At 59.5% G+C, this 18898-nt stretch overlaps 1 long non-coding RNA gene across 1 annotated transcript; it reads left to right on the plus strand.

Annotated features, from left to right (window-relative positions):
* Nucleotides 1-2359: 2359 nt before the first annotated feature.
* Nucleotides 2360-9021, plus strand: LOC147823472 (uncharacterized). Its single transcript, XR_015443849.1, has 2 exons — nt 2360-7042; nt 7139-9021. It is a non-coding gene; the product is annotated as an uncharacterized LOC147823472 (long non-coding RNA).
* The last annotated feature ends 9877 nt before the right edge of the window (nt 9022-18898 follow it).

Here is an 18898-nt window from a genome sequence, read left to right on the forward strand (position 1 = left end):
CCAGCCTCAGAAGAGCTCCCCTCCGGACCTGCATCTTCCCGATGCCCCCTGGACTTCCCAGTTGGCTTCTCCATTAAAATTCCTTCAGCACAGATGAATATGTTAATTAGCTGCAGCAAACCCTTCACAACATATACATATATCAAAACACCACATTCCACACCCTTAGTATATACAACTATTTGTCTAAATTAAAATAAAAATAAAGAAAAAAATCGAATTCCCAGCAGCAGAGCGGTGTGGTCCGTTCTGCAGGGCCGTGTGTCGAGCGAGTCCCGTGGTGGCAGTGCTCCGACAGGGGCAGGGTGTGGGACCTACAGCAAGACAGGTGACCTTGGCACCTGTGTGATTCACGTGTGGCCTCGGGGGCCATCATTCTGCACTGTGGGGTAATGAGAAGGGGCATCCAGGGGAGAAGTCTGTAAGGCCCGTCCCTCTGTGAACACTGGGCTCCTTGTGAATGGGCAGCTGCAGTCCCTGTAGCCACACCTGAGACTCCTCACCCCGGCACTCCTAGACCTTCCAGTGCGTCCCCACCACCTGCTGGCGTCTTCAGCCCACAAGCTGAGAATCGCTGATACACCTGGATTCCTGAGCCCGTGCTGGGCGTGGGAGAGAGGTTATATCCATACTGATCAGTTACTCAGTGGTGTGGTTAAATCATGTCTTCCAAACAGGTGCACTGAAGTCCTGGCCCTCAGAGCCCACGCATGTGAGCTTCTTTGAAAATTGGGTCTTCATGGAGGTCAGCAAGCTGAGGGGAGGTCACCGGCCAGGGCCTAGTCCAGCAGGACCACTGCTCTTCAGAAAGGGACACTCGGCCACCGCCACCCACACATCAAGGCCAGAGAGGATGGCCGTCTACAAGCCGGGGGGCCCAGGACCCCCACAAACATAGAAGCTGAGGGGCAGGAAGGGTCCTCCCAGGAGACCCCGAGGACCTGGCCCTGCTGGCACCTGTCCTCCTGCCCACCCCTGGGTGGCACTTTGACACCACAGACTGTGCCCTCGCCCGCCACAAGCTCACACCCTGCTGCTGGAGGCCGGGGCCCGGAGTGTGTCCTGCTGCCTCCTGGGACCCGTGGGTGGGAGGAGCCCAGGACGGCAGAGTCGCAGCCTGGGGTGTAAGCCCCCTGTGTCCTGCTGCCTCCTGGGACAAAGGCCCTTCCCCGAACCCAGAATCTCAGGGAGTTAATTCTCAGTGTCATCCTCTGCCTCAGATGGGCTTTGGCTAAAAACACTCACCTTACCGATGAAAGGTTTCCCTTTGAATGGTGACCGTTCCACAAGGGAAGTAATTATAACAACGGAGCCAAGAACCTAGCCGTGACACTAGTAACTAATATTTTCACTTTGTGTCACTTGTCAGTCACCACCACACCACAGCAGTATTGGAGGGGACAGGGAGGGGACGCTCCAGAAGGAGCAGGCGCGGAGGTGCTTCCCAGACAGAAGGGCAGACATGGGCTGGCCAGAGACCATAGAGGACACCAGGGCACCTCGGGTCCAACACGGTGCTGGATGGCTGCACAGGAAGTCAGACGAGGGGACCGGTTCACTCTGCGGTGGATATCACACAGGAAGCGACAGGTGCAGCTGCTGCTGGGGCCGTGGCCTGGCCGATGTTTAAGACAGGACAGCGTTTGGGGCCCTTCACAACTCCCCTGACCATGTGCCATCCCGGTATGGAGCCCTGGCCGAGGCAGCGTCCCTGGAGGTGGCCCGGCTTCTCCCTGTGCGCTCGCCGACATCTGAGGACACAGTGTCCCCTCTGCTGAAGCTCCACTGTGACCCCCAGAACCTGGGATTCTCATGGGACCTCTTTGCTTTTCTCTAAGAAAGTCAGGCTCACCTGTTAGCGATTCTCCGCAGAGAGGGTGTTTGAGTTTGTAACTGGATGAAGCCTGAATAACTGAAGTCGAAGTGTCTGTCTCTGTCACCCCAGAAGTGGGAAGCTCGCTCTGTCCAGACGGTGGGGCCTTGCTGTGGCCCAGTGTCACAGGGCCACCGGGTGGGCCAGCTGAGGAGGAGCTCCTTCCTCACTGGACTCGGTCCTGGCCAGGTGACCCGACGCCTGTCACCTGGCGGGCTGCACCACTCAGCCTGAACAGGAAACTTGCAGACATGGAATCTGGGCCTCAGTGGCGCCCTGGCCTGGGTGAGAACCCAGAACTCGGCCCTGTCAGCTGGTGCTGCCTGAGCCCCCCACAGGGATCCATGTGGCTCTAGGGGTCCAGGAAGTGCAGACCCTGCCACCACCTGGTGACATGGCCTCCAGGACCTTCATCCCTGTGGGAGAGGCCTCCTGGGCTGCCCGCTGCCTACACTGGCAGAGGGCCCCAGGCCAGGGCAGCCACACTCCAGGCCCTCAACGTCCTGCCCGCCTGGGTCAATGAGGGGCTTCACTTCCCTCCAGGCCACACTGGGCGGGGTGTGATGATTTCCCATGGCAGGAATCATGGCGATAAGCTGACGTGTGGGAGATAATAAGCAATTGATTAAAATTGGAGGAGCGGCTGATGAGATGATTTCCCCGGTGATTTGTGCTAAGTGCGGGAAATCAAGCTGCCCTCCTGTGTGGGAACTGCGCCCACTCTCACGGTGGACAAAACACTGTCAAGCCAAGCCGTGGGGAAGGCAGGTCGCCGGGGGGATGCCCAGGCTCCAAGCTCCTCCCTGTCCTGTGCCCACCTGACCTCACTGCTGGTCCTGGGGGTTTGTCCCAGACATTGTCCCTGAGTGTGCCGAGTGACTTCCTCCGGGTCCGACGCGGTCCCCTTCACCCTCTGACTCCCTCGCACCGTGGGCAAGAAGTCAAAGCTCCAGCTTCTCCACCTGGCACCGCTGAGCTCTCTGCAGCAGTGACAGCCTCTGTTCAGAAAGCCGGCCAGTTCAGGTTTCGACCGGCGACTCCAGTCTGGCTGGACACAGCCTGCAGCTGGTGAGGAAAGCGGTGGCGGCATTTCCTTTGGCTGCAGGAAGCCTTGCTCCGCCTGTTGGCTGCACTCGGCCAGCCAGGCCCTGCCTTCTGCCCAGTGGGAGATGCTCAGTGCTGGGACAGCCCGGCGCCTGCTCACGGGGACAGTGATGCCTCGGCCACTGCCCTCCGAGGTGACCTCTGCCTCGGGCCACTGCGGCCTGAGCGTGGCAGCACCTGCTTCCTCCATCTCCGGGCTTAGTCGGGACAGCAGCCGGGGCTCGGCCCACTGCTTCCCACCTGGCCCTGACATGGGGCGATGGCGGCTGGCCAGGGACGGGACCGATGGCCTCACACTGGGAGGCAGCGTCCAGGTGCTCTGGTGCCCTGTGATCCTCTCCGGTGAGGCACTTGCAGGTGTGCTGGCTGTGCGGCTCTGTCCGTGTCCTCCTTCCTCCAGTGTGGTCACTGACGTCAGCAAGGGGTTTCTGTGTCCAGCAACTGAGAAGAAGCCCGTCCCGCCTGCAGAGGCCTTTGCCAGGGGAGGAGGGTGGCCCACAGGCGAGCGAGGAGGCTTCTCCTTGGACTGTGAAGGCGCCGCCGTGGAGGAGGTCAGCTCGTGGGCATGGAGGTTGTGGCGGCGTTGTCTTCGGGGTGCTGTGGTCAGGGACAGACTTGGAACCAGAACAGGGGTCCTTTCTTCTGCCCGGCCGGAGGCCAGACTTGGCTGCAAACCAGGAGAAGGCACCGTAGATCAACCTCGGGCCTCAGAGGAGCAAGCGAGGAGGGGGCAGCAGGTGGAAGGCTCTGTGGGCTGTTGGGTACGGTGTGGACAGGCGCCGGCCAGGCTGCTGCTGCAGTGGGAGGAAGCAGAGTGAGGATGTTGACAGCCGGTAGGTATGTGTCGAGCGGCCGGCTGCGCTACAGCCTCAGGAGCCTCTCAAGGCAACAGTGGGCTTCCAAAGGGAGGGGCCCTCAACCTGGGGGCACACACAGTGGCCACGGGAGCCCCCGGGCCTGCCAGCCGGAGTCGGGATGTCTCCCGAGCTTCGGGCTCAGGCCAGGAGGCTGGACCCAGGCTATAGCAGGAAGCTGCTGCCCAGGGTGCGGTTCGGGGGAAGGGCTGAAGCCGCCAGGCTCTGAGGCTTCAGGGGCGTGGTGGGCACAGTAGGGCTGCCCCAGCCCCTGGGCTCCTCTCCCGCGTGGCCCGCTAACCTCCACTCCTGCGTCTGTATCTGTCTGTGTGGACAACTCGAGATTTGGAGTGTGATCCGTGGCCTGGGCCCTGGGCTGCCTCAGGACACTGCCCCAGCCAGCCCAGTTCATTGCAGATCCTGTCCGGCCTCGAGGAGGTTGGAGCCTCTGCTCTCTGGGGTGCAGGGGAACAGCACGGGTCTCCACAAAGGCTGGACACCACCTCGGGTGAGATGGCTCCGGCTCCTGTGCCTCTCTGCAGCGTGGTCATCGCTGACCCTGGAGCAAGCCAGCAGCTTGCCACCCACCCAGAAGGGCCAGCCCCAGGGAGTTTGAGCCAGGGCCCCCCAGATCTCTGCCTCTGTCTCCACGGGTCTGAGGCGGGGAGGCTGGGACCAGGCCCTTCCTCTGCAGCAGCTTGGGCTGAACAGCTTGGTCCCCGGGATAAACACTCCCCAGAGGTGGCGCTGGTGGTGGTGCCGCCCGACTCTGCCTGTCCCCTCCACCCCAGCTCTTTGTTCCAGGGACCACAAGCAGTGCAGTCGCACGGACTCCCAGTGCCAGCTCTCTCCTCAAGGCTCTACGCCTCAGACTCGACACTGGGATCCAGGCCGGGAGCGACATCAGCAAACCTGTCAGCGCTGTCAGCCCAGGTGCGACAGTGCCATCTTCCTAAATTGCCGCTAATCTGCCACAGACCTCTCTCCCCACAGCCCCCTGAGCTGTTTGCTCACAGTCGGTTAACACCTGAAATCTCCCCTTCACGGTGCCACACTTTGCACTGAGTCGGGAAGAGGCACCAGAGAGAGGCGCGAGCCCCGGGTTTGGGAGCTGGAGAAGGCTGATTAGCTATTCAGGGAGAATAATCTTATTGCGCTAGTAAGAGCTTCGTGAAGAATGCCTCTCCCTTCCCAGGAACAATCTTCTAATTATGTTGTCACGTTGCCGTTGAGTCCCCGGTGCCACCAAGAAACCGTTTTCTGTGTTAGAAAGAGATCTCCAGATTCGGGTGCTGTTTGCTGATTTTTTTATTGTTTAAAGAATCTGTATGTATTAAGCCAAACATTAAAAAATGATTCGTGTGCAGCGTAGTTGCCGGGAGCGGGCGGCCCCGTGGGGCACCCCGGCCGTGGGGAGCCGGGTAAAGATCAGAATTGCCAGGCTCAGGAAGCCTTGCCTGGTGCTGAAGCGCTCTGCGGATCCACGCGGCTTGATGGGTGGGCGGGCGGTGGGCGGTGCAGCTGTGGGTTTCTGTGCGAGACCAACATTTCTGGCGATCCATGCTCTCCGTGGAGGAGGAGAAGTCAGAGCTGAGCACTCACGCACCCTCCTGGTCCTGCTTCGGGCGAGAGGGGAAGAAAAGGCGCGGCGCGATGTGCGCTCTGACCTCAGGCCGCCTTCCGGGCGGGGGCGGGCGCAGCGTCACCCGCCAGATTCAGATAAGGAGAGGAGGTGCGCCTTCTCCGAGCTTCAAACCGCGGCAGAAAGCCCCAGGGTCACGAGTCCCTCGGGCATGAACCAGGCGGAAGCAGAGCTCTGCGGTCCGGGTGCGGCCGCGCCCTGGGCTTGGCCAGCCATGCGGTGCGGCTGCGTGCGGTCTTCATGCTGACAGAGCTGCCGGAGGACTCGGGCTGGTTCTGGCAGAGACCACAGTCACACATGTGACGTGTGGAGCCACCTCTTCACGCCTGGGCCGTGTCAGAAGTCGCTGGCAGCCACACAATGAGATGGCTCCACCATGCGCAGAGGGAGCTCAGGCGCAACCATGTTTTCTGACTGAATTTTCATGGGCGCGCGCTCGTAGCACAAACGGTCCCCTTGCGGGTGGGGAGCTGGCGCGCACACGCACATCTCTATTCTTCCTGCGTCCTCCCCTCGTCTGTCCCCTCCCCCCGTACCTCGGCCCTGTCCTCCTTTGCACAAGATCCGTCCCCTTGCTGTGGTTCCTGTTTCCTGATGGGGCCCAAGGGTCCCCGCTCCGGAGGACGACCTTGGCCGGCGCCCCCACCCTTCCTGGGGGCTGGCGGGCCACCGCTGGGGGCTGCGCTGGAGTGGGGGGCTGCAGGAGAGGCCAGTAGGCCCCGGCCTGGCGGTTAGAGATGGGGGCTGTGGGTGCGGGAGGGAAGGAAGGGGGCGTCAGGCAGATGGCAGGCGGAAGACCCCAAGGAGCACAGGATGGCTTAAGGCTCAGCAGACCCCCGAATCTCAGCCCTGAGTGGGTGCAGTGCCTCCTGCTGGGGGCCGGCATGGCAACCTCTGCCGCTGGAGCAGTGAGAGGACAGGGTTTGCACGGATGCCTGTAATCCTAGAGCTATGGGAGGCTGAGGCAGGAGGATCACAAGTTTGAACACAGCCTGGGCAACTTAGTGAGACCCTGGCTCAATATAATTATCAAATTTGAAGAGGGCTGGGGATAAAGCTCAGTACAAAGGTCCTGGGTTCAATCTTCAGTACTGCAAAATAAGAAAAAGAAAGAAATGAAGGAAGAAATGAAAGAAAGAGAAAGAAGAAAAGCCAATCATTCATCATAGTTGCTGTAGGCCTAGGAGGAAGGCAGGGTGTACACGAGTTGCTCCGGGAAGTGTGCATCTTCCATAGGAGCCAGCGCAGCCTTCGGGGCCTCTGCAGAGCCCATGCCTGTCCTACCTCTCCCCTCACGTTGTCTTTGGTTTCCAGTGGGCGATGCATGGACAAATTCGGACGCAAAGCTCCACCTGAGCACAGCCCTCTGCCTGTCCCTCGAGGTCCCAGCCCTTCCTGTCTGGGCTGGACAGAAAGGGGGTGCAGCTCGACGCACTGAAGCCCGGGGAGGGAGGACAGCGCTGCCCACGGCTCTTGCATGAGGGTGCTCTGCAGTCACACGTGATCACAGCCCGCAGCGCACGAGGCCCTGCTGCCATAGCTGCCTCTGAACACATATGTCTCTCACAGGTAGGTGAATCTCCCGAGGTGCGATTTCTGTTATGTGCATTTAATATTTTTCTCTTTTTATTGATGTTTACGAGGAGCCTCGTGATAATTCTGCAGGTGCTCACATGGGGGTAATCAGCTTCGCCATCCCTGGAGAGCTTTGCTGTCTCTGTCTCGAACCTTCCAACTCCTCTCTTATGCGTGTTGTGAAATGTGCAGTGCATGGTTCTGACTGGCGTCGCCCTCTCTGCCTGGGCCTTGGACACAGCCCACCGCGTCCCTGGCCGTGGATTCCCGGAGGCCCAAGGTGCTTGCTCCCCGACTCTTCCTCCCTACCTGCCCGGCCTCGGTCCAGTTCTGGTCCCTGCCATGGTCTCTCTCTGGTCTTCATTTGCATTTCTCTTTTTAGGAGTAAAGCGGGCCGTTTCACACATGAGAGACATTTGTGTTTCATTTTCTGTGAACTATCTGCTTGTATCCCTTGGCACTTTATTCTATTAGATGGCTGGTCTTGTGCTTATTGACATGTAGAAGTTCTTTATCTACTAGACAAATTAGCACTTGATAATATGAATTCAAATATTTTGATCCAGTAAGTCATTTGTCTTCTCTCTTTGTTTGATTCCTTTTTGTAATTCAAAATTTTCAGATTTTGTTATAGAAGGTTAGGCAAAGATTTCTTGAGGGTGACACCCAAAGCAGGAGTCATAAAAGAAAAAAAATGATAAATTAACTGTCATCAAAATTAAGAACTTTTGCCCTTGAAAGTGTGCTATTTGGGCAGTGAAAAGACACACTGCAGCCTGGGAGGAAATGTGCGCAGACTATCTCTGATAAGAAGGTGTGCATTCAATGTATAGAGAACCCTTAAGCTCAAGAATAAAATGACAAATGACCCAGTTTTTAAAATGGACAAAAGATTTCAAAAGACATTTCACCGGAGAAGATGTAATAATGGCTAATGAGCACCTCAAAGAGTCATCAGTCACTCGGAAAGTGCAGAAGGGCTGCCCTAGAGCCTCACACCCACTTGGGGTGGGGGGATGCAATAATAAAACATAAAACAATTGGGCAACGACACGTGTTGGGGAGGAGGTGACGAAATCAGAAGCCTCCTGAGCTGCTGGCGCTGGGGGTTTGCAGGGAACAGGGCAGCTGCTTAGGAAAACACTGGGGCAATTCCCATAAAAGTTACACCTGGCTTCCCACACGGCTCAGCAATTCCAGACGTTCACAAATACAGCACTCGGATGAAGCTGATGTCCAACAGCAACTTCTACTTGTGTGTGACCGTCAGCAGGGCTCTGATAGCTCAGACCACCACACGCCCCATGTCCATCAACAGGTGAATGACACAGAAAGCACAGAGTGCCCAACAGTAGGATGCTATTCAGGAAGAAAAGGGAACGGATTCGTGACAGGTGCGACCCGCAAGAACATCTCAGAATAATTCTGCTGCATGAAGAGTAGGATTTCGTCTATAGAACACCCTAGAAAACCCACATTGGGCTTTGGCGACAGGCAGTTAGCCTGCCTGGACCACAAAGGCAGGAGGAGGCCTGGGAGTGACAGACGAGTTTATTATCTGGACTGCACAGGTTTTGCGAGTTTGTGCATTTGTCCAGATGAGCAAATCATTCGCTACCTACCTGGGGATATTGCGCGTCAAATACCCCAACGAAGCTGTTCAAAGTGGGGAAATTACACGTGTCAGCAATCTTTTCCTTTCTGGATCATACAACTTCTTTATGACTACGAACAAACCTCTCCCTGTCCCGGAGCTTCTGTGGGCAAAGGCTGCTTCGGTACAACAGCAAAGACAGTAAAGGCGCCCCTCCGCCCCTGCCTCACTCATCTGTCTGAAGTTGTTTGGGTACATCATACAAAGTAAAACCCAGCTTTTTTACCCCAGTTGGCCCAATATTTCTTGAAAAAAAGGATCTACACTTATTTGAAATGTCATCTTTATCAGATAGTAAAGCCCTGTATGTTTGATTTTGTTTCTGGACTTCTTTTTGGGTCCTTTTGTCTATTTTTGTGTCAACACTGTATTTTTAACCACTGTCGCATTTAAAATAAGTTCTAATGTTTAATTATCGCTTTGCTGTTTTTAGTGAGCAGAACTTCCTTGCTGATTTCCTTTTGCGTATGAAATTCAGAGGCAGCAGGCAGCATCCTGTTCTGAGCCTTCCTCCTCTGAACGGCTCTGCACTTCTGTTTACTGAAGTCTCGCTCGACATCCTCAACACCTGTCCGTGTGTTCTTTTCACTGGAGGGAGACCCACCTCACCTCCTGAGGGTGCAGATGAGTGATTCCATGGGGTGCAGTGCTGCGTAGCCCCTGAATGCTGTGCGGTGTGGGGCTGGAGCAGCTCTGCCTGCCTGAGTGGAGAGCTGTCTCCTCTCCCCACGCTCTGCTGAATGGTAGGGGCAGTAACAGAGGGCAGGACAGGGCAGGACCACAGAGGAGGAAGAGTGGGCCTCAGCTGGGGCTGGAAGGGTGGGGAGTAGACAGGGGTGCCCACATCATCCGGGGGACCCAGCCCTGCCCGCCCTTCACCAAGCATGTGCTTTATGTCCCCTGGTGACCCCTGGGCCACTGTCCCCTCTCTGCTGGCCCAGGCCGGCAGTGCTTTTGTGGAGTCCACTCCCAGCAGGGCAGGGCAGACCTGGATTGTCTCCTGTCTCGTCAACAGCAGCAGTGCTGGGTATCAGGTGCCCACCATCTGCCAGGCATTCTCATAGCCCACCCAGCGTCTGGACAGCCCTGAGGGGGACCGCAGCAGATGGAGGCTGCTCCCAGACACTTTGCTCCAGGGCCGAGTCTCAGTCGCCAAAGATTTCCAGTCCCTTAGAGCCAGGGAGTCTGGGGCGAGGGCTGGGAATCTCAGATGCTGGAGGTCCTGTGCTTAGAGGGGGTTCCTGGGGCCAGGGAGCAGACTGGGGGCCCAGCCACCCCAGTGAAGGCAGGGTCACCCAGGGCTGGCCCATCCTCAATCTGGACTTTGCTGAAAAGTCCAGAGCAAACTAGCATGGACCTGTCAGCCATGTGACGTGAGGCCAGGCCCCTTCCTCATTGCTGGGACACAACACCTGACTCCCACCACCTAAGGAAGGAGAAGTCTAGCATGGCTCATGGTTCAGTCCACGGTGGGCTGGCTCCAAGGCTGGACGGCACAGCAGAGGGGCCGGGGCGGAGCAGAGCGGCTCAGGGCGGAGCAGAGCGGCTCGGGGCATGGTGGACAGGAAGCCGAGAGAGAAGGGAGGAGCCGGGAGGGGGAGGAACCTTCCAGCCCACGCCCCAGTGCCCCCCTCTTCCCACCAGGCCCCGCCTCCCAACAGCAGTCAGCTCTGAGCTCCAGGATCCAGTCACCTCCCAGAAGCCCCGCCTGTGAGTGCAGGAGGCTCTTGGGGACATCTAGACAGAAACCATAACAGGAAGTCGCTTAGCTTCCCCCAGAGTGGCTGGTGATGGCAGGCCGACAGGGAAGGAGAGCGCCCCCTGGTGTAAAGGTACAGGGCGAGGTGAGAGGCACGGGGTGGCTTTCCTTCCCCCATGCTGGGCAGAGCCAGTCCTGAGCAGGCGCGGGACACCACTGCACCACTGACGGGGGCAAGCGAGCCCCCTCCCCTCATCAGAGCGTCTCCTGTCCCAGGAAGTTGTCCTGGTTCTGCGGAATGGAGAGGAAAGAAAGGGGACTGGAAGGGATTGCATGGGAGCAGGACGTCCCGGCTCCGCATCTCCCCGGCAGGCCCCAGGGACAGGCGGACACCGCAGGGCTTGGGGTTGTCCGGCGTCCCGGGGAGCACAGGCGGCCCCTCCCCGGCACAGACTTGGCGTCGGGGGCTTGCGGCCTCCTCACACAGGTCCCGTTTGCGTGCGGACCTTGCCAGCCCCTCCTGGGGACCAGGCCGGAGCCCAGTGTGCGGGCGTTGGTCCTGTGAGCCGCGTGGCTGTGGATCCGCGGTCGCCCCAGGAAGCGGAAGGACTGGAGGGCGGGGTTCCAGACCTCGGCCAATCATTTCCGCGCTTACAGATCTCCTCACGCGTGGGACAGCTCCCTCCTCCGTCTCTGCGGCTCTAGAGTGGCTTCACCGCTTCTGATGTGGGTGGCGGCAAAGGGAGGGGGAGGAAGAAATAGGCGGTGGGGAGGGGGAGCTGGGGAGGAAGAACCCTGTGGGACCAGGCTGTGGCTGTGGGCGGCACCGAGGGCTTGGGGCAGCTGTGCCGGCTGCGTGGATCTGGGTTCAACTTTGTCTCCCGTCACGGACGGCAGCGCACTGCTCCGGCAGTCAGAGACGCTCTTCACTGGGACTCACGCCGAGAGCGTGATTAAATACCGCCTGCATTGATCCCGTGTTGGCAGAGAGGTTGGCAGCCCCTACCGGGAGGACGGGAGCCGGAGCCCCGCTCGGCCTGCCGACCTGAGACCCAGCTGGCCGGCACAGGGCAGGACCAGCCCCGGCCCCACCCCGTGAGCAGCCAGAGAGGAGGAGAAAGGCCGCTGGGCTCCACGGTGGCTCATGGCCCTCTGGGAGCCACTGCCCGGGGCAGGGACAGGGCCACCAGCTCTGGGGACTATGACAGCAGAGCCCCACAGGTGGTGACTCCGGGTCCAGGCCTCGAGGTCAGAGTCCCAGGCCTCCTGGCCTCTGATGGTGCTGGCCTCCTCAGCTTCCTCGGGGGTGCGATCCCGGGGCCTCTGGATAAGGATGACAGGCCTATCGGACTGTGAGCCCCATGACCTCATGCCCACCAACCACACCTGCAGCGGCCAACCCTGCTATCAACAGGCCCTGTGGACGCCCCGGGCGTCAGGACTCCATGTCTCCTCAGGAACACAGTTCCCCCACAGCAGGGGCAAGTCCTGTTCCAATGTAGTCCCTGGAGCTGGGAGTCACCGAGCCGTCCCTGACCCTCCCACAGCCCACCCCAGCCTTCTCCCGCCGCCTAGCAGGTGCTGCTCCCTGCTTTCCCTCTTCCCGTGTGTCCCAGTCTGTCGGCCTCCTCACAAATGCGGCAGCCCAGCCTGCCGCTCAGATGTCCCTGTGCCCGGCAGAGGCCCCCGGGGAGCCGGGCAGGCTCATTATTTCTGAAAAGGGCTGCATCCTTAGGGTGCACACCGTCCGAAGAGCTGCCGGACAAAGGCCTCGGGCCCCCCAGGCTGCCCTCCGGCTGGTAAAAACGGTCTCTGTTTTATTTCTGTTCCCTGTGCTTGGCAAGCGGGGTTTCTGGGCTTGGGCTTGATCCGAAGATGAATGTAGAGAAGAGAAGTGGAGGTGAGTGGGGTGCAGGGCCGTGGACGCCCCCCAGGGCAGCGGGCCACGAGGATGCACACTGCCCCGTTCCCGCTCCGCAAGGCTGGCCAGAACGCGCTGCACACGGGGCACGGTGGTGCCGTTGGGAAGCCTGTGGTAGAAAAGGCTCTAACTCACCGGTGGCTCTCACAGCTCTCACCCTGGTCCGTCGGGTCCATTACAGAGAATCTGAGGTATAGTGAGAGCGCCATGACCCATGGACAGCGGCCTTGACGAAAATAGCCATCCTTCCAAGCATGGTGGCATGCCGCTGTCCTCCCAGCACCCTGCCAGGCTGAGGTGGGAGGACTGCACGTTCCAGCCCAGCCTGGCAACTTAGTAACTTAAAAAAAAGGACCAGGGATGCAGCTCAGTGCAAAAGCCCTGAGTTCAAGCTCTGCTACCATCAAGAAAGGAAAGAGGGAGACAGAAAGGCGTTTCCTCTGGGAAGCTGGGTTCTCCTAACTGGCAAGCTGTGTGCACAGGTGGAGCCTCGGTGTCCCCCACAGTGGTGGGCGAGGCGGGGCGTGGGGACCTGCCGAGGTCAGACAGGCCAGCACTGCCCACTGCAGACCCAGGCTCCCACCCACCGAGGCCACCCTGCGTGTGGCCCTGGCACCCTGTTACCAACAGCAGCCATGACCTTCGGCACTGCATTCGACCTTCACCACTGCTGAGCCAGCCGCTCCTGGCGCAGCGCAGGGGTCCTCCCCCAGCCCTCCAGCAGGTCACGGGACACTTCTTTACTAGAGAAACTGAGGCTGGGCCTCTGATGAGCTTTCCGAGGAGCACACAGGAAGCTGAGGCCGCCTGTTGGGGAAGTCGAGTCCGGCTTTCTCCTGGGCTGCGCCCTGCTTTGTGGCCCAGAGGGACAGGCGCGTGTTGATGTTTATTTTGTCTGGGGGCTGCTTGTCCTTCATTCAGAGAGCAGGTGCACTCTGCAGAGGCTTGCGTTTCTCTTTGGAAAACGAATCCATCCTTAGGACGCAGGTCTTTGTGTTTTTCCTGTGGACCTCTGGGCCCACCAGTGTGGTGTTCAGCTGAGCTTCGGCACAGGCGCCCTTGGATCTGAGGGTGCGGGTGGTGAGCTCACCCCTGCTGCTGCTGATGCTCGAAGGCTGGGCTGCAGGGGTGTCCCATGCCCTCCCAGAACTGCTCCCCTGGGGTCCGGGAGCCCTGCCTCAGGGGGCTGGCACTGTGGTCCTGTTTCCCAGGCGTGGGTGGTGCTGGTGGTGGAGCTCACCCAGGCTCCTAAGCCGGTGAGCACTTGGCTGGCCCCAGCCCGGTGGGGCATGAGGGACGACGGGGCATGAGTGGACCCTGGGATCTGAGCTTCCAACCCCATTGCACCCCAGATAAAGGGCTGAGCAGCCAACCCCGAGGCAAGTAACCAGTGAGCAACTTTGCCACGCAAGGGAAGCCTGGGGTGAAGTAGCAGAGAGGGTGTAGGCCTGCAGGTCCCTCGGCAGACAGCAGCAGTCTTCCTGTGTGCTCCTTCCTGTGTGCCCCTTCTCCTGCAGGAAGGGTGTGTGACCCTGCTCGGCCCACACCTGGCAGGAGAGCACTGGGCGTGGAGGGGCCGCCTACCTACAGAGCCTGACTCCAAAATGAGAGCTCAGCTCCTCGAGCCCCCTGCTCCAAGAGGCCGATGGCAGGTCTTGGCCTCCTTGTCTGCCTCCACTCGGGCCGTGGCTCACATATGTCCTTCTTTGTCCAGGGAGTGTCCTGCATGGCCCCGCTCTGCCATGGCGTGGCATCTGGGGTCTGAGGTCTCCCTGCCCTTACTTTACCCCTAGCTGTTCTGTTCTGGTGTCTCCCGTCCCAGGCTGCAGCCCAGCACCACACTTCATCCCAGCCAACTGCCTCTGTCCCTTAGTGGGATAAACGCAGGCAGTGTAATGGCCAGATATACACCTGCTTGTACTTCTGCCACTGTTTATTTATAGTGTGTGATCAAAAACTATGGTGAATGTTTAATTTTTTAAAAAAATAAATTACAGTAAAAACACATTGCCATGAATTACCTTCACCTCGAACACACTCATCCCACCGTTCTTGTCATTTCCTGCAGCAGCTCTGGAGCCCTCTTTCCTGAGGGTCTTTAGTTGCGGTGTCCTTGCTGCATCGAAGTCCTGGATAGATTCAAAACGTTTTCCTTTCCTGGTCATTTTGAATTTGGGAAGAGCCAGGAATCACACAGTGCCAGATCTGGTGAATAAGGTGGACAGGACACAGTGTCATGCTTTGACAAGCTGCCTTTCCTTTGCATGATGCTTGGCAGCAGCAGTCACTGTATTTTTTATTATATCTTGTATAGACCCTCAGGAGAGAGGACTCCAGAGCCGCTGCAGAAAGTGGCAGAGCCATGGGACGAGTGTGCTTGAAGCGGATTTTGAGAGGGATTCGTGGCAATGTGTCTTTCATCATAATAAGTTATTTTTATGTAAACAGTCACTGTGAATTTCCATCACAGCTCATATTTTGTGACAGGTTTCCTTTCTCTGTTTGCTGTCTGCCTCCGCTGGGCCCTGGCTCCCTTGAAGTGTTGTCCCATCACCCTCCCCACATAGGGCACCCTGCCCTCTCATGCTGGCCACCCTAGGAGCCGAGGCATGGGCTCTTCTCCCTGGACACATGATACCTGCAGGAGAACCTGCCACGTGCACCAGGGTCCGCCCCAGACCCGCCCACACCCTCCGCCTGGAACTCAGGCTGCAGGACTTGGGATTTTTGTCCCCAGCCTGCCCACCCCCGACACTGACTGATCTCAGCTTTACTAACTTAAGCTTTTCCTTGTGGGCGATGCTGGGCATTGCTTGTGGTATGCCCTTGTGATCTCAGAATCAGGTGTCCAGCGTGTCTCAGCTAAGTTACCACATGGTCTGTATTTGCCAAGTGCTTATACACGTGTTTATTTGCTTAATTTTGGTTCCCAGCCAGCACTGCTTCCTCGGATATCCCCCCAGAAAACTGCTCTGAACACCTGAACACCTCCCCTTGGCACAGGATGCCCTGGCGTGGTCTCTGCATCGCCCGAGACACTATGCCAGAGTTCTCCAGCTTTCCCACTGCTACAAGCCAGAAAATGATCCCCTCCACTGCTTCCTCCTCAGCTTTCGGTCCTTAGCTCTGCAGGTTTCTAGTTTCCCTCTCACCCTCCCTTTCCAGGACCCCAAATCCCTGGCCTGGTCTGCACTCTGTCGGTTGTCTCCAGCCCTCCTGGATGGGTCCCCGTCGCCCCCCATGGCTCCCAGGCACCCGCTGTCCCCCAGGGCCTGCCTGCCTGGTTCTAGCAGAGACGCTCTCTGTATCTGAAGCCTCTCTCCCAGTGGGAAGTGGGGCTTTGCCGGGGGGATGTCACTGCAGCCTTGGCCTCCAGCCTCTCCTCATGCCCCCCGGCCGGGCTGTGGTGAGTGGAGCCTTGGCACTGAGGCTGGGCCTCTGCCTTGCCGGCCGTGGAGCCCACGTCCTGCCAGGGAGGGTCCTGCTGCCCAGGCCTCCTCACCCGGCCTCGCACTGGGATGGCAGGCAGCATGGCCCGGGCACAGGGTTCTCTCCTCAGCTCTTGGCTTTGCCTTCCCCGGAGCCCCCGGTGCCAATGCCCATGCAGGGGAGGTGAGGAAGACTGAGTTCATCCCCAGGACTCCAGCAGAGCCCCTCATTCGTCCAGTCCACAGAGCTGCAGATGCAGAGCTGGGAGGAGGGACCGCCCACCCCCGCCACCCCCGCCTGCAGCCCCGGGTCACCTCCTCAGCCGTGCCTGTGTGGCCCTGTCACTCAGGGCTCAGCCCAGGGGTGCCCGATGTGGTCAGGCTGCCTGGACGCGCGTTCATCTTCACCATCTCTTTGAGCCTGGCCATGCAGGTCCACACGTGGTCGGCACTGACAGCTTTGTGCATGTGGCTCTGAGCTGCACTGGTCTCAGGCTGTGGCAAGCACTCAAGTGTTTCAGCTGCACTCTCCAGCTTTGTTTTGTTTTGTGATACTGGGGATTGAACCCGGGACCTTGCATGCATTAAGCAAGTGAGCTATATCCCCAGCCCAGCCTTTTTCTAATTTTTGAGATCAGATCTTCCCAAAGTGGCCAGCCTGGCCCCAAATTTATGATCCTCCTGCCTCAGCATCCTGATCAGCTGGGATTACAGGCATGTGCTTCTTCAGTTTAACACTTGTGCCAGGTAGTGAGCTTGGGCTGCTTTCACTTTTCAAAGGAGGAGGGTGGTTGTGTCAAGAAGTTAAACACAATGCCTGAGAGCTCAGGAGAAAGCGGTGACGTGAGCGCTACACCCACGTCTGACCTGCTGCGAAGGCAGCCGTCTCCCTGTGTTGCTTAGGCTTTGTAGTCCACCCGCCCGCCCTCACCACAAGTACCACAGGCGGGACTCCTCCGGCGCAGCTCCCACACGAGCCCAGCGCCCTGGCACCCTGCAAGGGCGGGGGTGGAGAACACTCCGTGCTGAGGCCTCCGCCCAGGCCGGCAGGGAGCTCGGCTTCTGCGGACCTCAGCCTCCCATGCTCTGCTTGTGAGCCGTGCGGAGTGGGCTTCATGGAGCACCCGGTGATGACCCAGGGTGAACCCCATGGTCATGTGGGTCTTGGCAAAGGAAATGGGGCTGAGCCCAGACAGACACCTTGGGCCTCACAGCCCGCCAGGAAGCAAATCCACTGGGCCCCACTGGTCTTGAGTCGGAATTCAGATGCAGCTGGGGCATCTGGAAGTGGGGCCCTGAGGACCCAGGACAGGGTTGGCCCAGCTAGAAGGAGGGCTGGGCAGCTCCACAGGCACCTCCGCATGTGCTGGGAGGGCTCATCCGGGCGCAGGGCACAGGCGCCACACCGGCCTCGAGGAAGCCCCTCCAGGGAAGGGCTGCCGCCCCCAAGCTCCCAGCCCCACCTGCTGGGAAGGGGTGCACAGCCAGGAGACTCACGTGCACAGTTGGGGTGCACTGCTGTTGTGGATCTTGGCCCTGCCTGAGGGAGGACGTTTCAGAGATGGATGGCAGTGGTGAGGAATCTGTGCTCAGATTAGGGGTGGCATGTCTTTGCTCATCAATTTCTGTTCTCCGGCTCATTAGGCGGAAAGAGCTCAGTCGTTAGAGCAGGGCTCGAGCAGCTTGGCCCATGCTCCCCTCCTCGTCAGTCCGTGCACGCGCCCACAGGACGGGCAGCTCAGGGCACCCTGCCTCTGTGCCCCTGCTCACTGGTCCACAGCCTCATGCTCAGACACGTGGCACAGCACTCAGCACCTCCCCCAGGTGAGAGGTGGGCGGCACCGGGACTCAACGCCAAGCTGTGGGTCCCAGCAGAAAGGAAATCGACGGCTGAGAGTCTGGCCCACTGTGGGCCACGGATTCCCGGTGAAATTCCGTCACTTGCCCCTGCCCAGCACCTTGCTGCCCGCTGTTGTCTCCGGGTACCAGGCTGGAGCCTGACTTTCCCCACTGGTCTCTTCTGCCCCAGGCTAAGGGCAGATCGGTGAGTGCTGTCGGAGCCCTGGAGGACTGACGCCCACCCCATCGTCCTTCCTGGGTCCCTGGACCCCAGTGCCCACCACGCGCACCCCAAGGAGCCCGCCGGCTCCACTCTCTGGGGTTGGTTCCCGGTCTGCAGGCTGACGGGACTTGGCCTCCAGTTCCACGGTGGTGCCGGAGGCTGCCCCATCCCTCTGCTCCGTGCGTGCCCTGGATCCCAGCATGGCCCAGCTGCCCCTCTGGCTGCACGGGCCCAGGCTCCCGAGTCTGGATCTGAGTTCCGGGCCAAGGCTGACACCTGGGGCTCCTGTGTGGGAGAGCCCTGAGGCCGAGGGGTCCCTGGGCATTGCCGGAGTCTCCCCCATGACCCTGGGGCTCCCACCTGCACCCTGCCAGGTCCCTTCCTCCCCGGACCACACACTCTGGGGACACACTCCTCTCAACCCGGGCCCCTGGAAGCCAGCCCCACACCCACGGGGGACACAGGACTCAGGAAGAAGCCAGCGGAGCCCACGGCTGGGACTGTGACCAGTTCCCTCTGCGGGCTCTGGCACAGGAGCCAGGGCAGTGCGCAGACTGCAAGTCATGGGCCAGGTGCCGCAGTGCTGCCTTCATCAGACATGGGATGGCCCTGTGGCTCCCTCACAGGTCCCAGAGGACCCACGGCCCTGTCCTCCAGGCCTGGACCAGTGCTACCGGCCAGCACCAGTCTGGGGGACACCAGCCATGTAGGGTACACCTCCCTGCCTTCACTCCCCATGTGGGCGAGGGATGGCCTCGTGGCTCCATCCCTGTCCACGCAGACCCAAGCAGTCCTTGGACTGGTCCCACAGACTGACCTCTCTCTTTGAGCCTCTGTGAAATGACAGTGGCGTGATCTATTTAAAGGACACAAGCACAGGACAGAAAAGAACATGGGAGACACCAAAAGGTTGGCACCCTGGGACTGGACGCATGGGCCTCAGGGCAAGAGAAGCAGATGGGTCCCTGGGTCCTGGGCAGGGTAGCAATGGCCGGGGCCTCACCCTGGGTTCCATGGACACGGCCTGGTGTCCATGCAGGCGAGGTGTGGAGGCCTGCTGGGAGGGATGTGTGGGTTTCCAGCATT

This window comes from Heterocephalus glaber, unplaced genomic scaffold, assembly GCF_053883595.1.
Source record: "Heterocephalus glaber isolate CG9 unplaced genomic scaffold, H.glaber_assembly_v1.0 deba00001579, whole genome shotgun sequence".
Taxonomy (NCBI): domain Eukaryota; kingdom Metazoa; phylum Chordata; class Mammalia; order Rodentia; family Bathyergidae; genus Heterocephalus; species Heterocephalus glaber.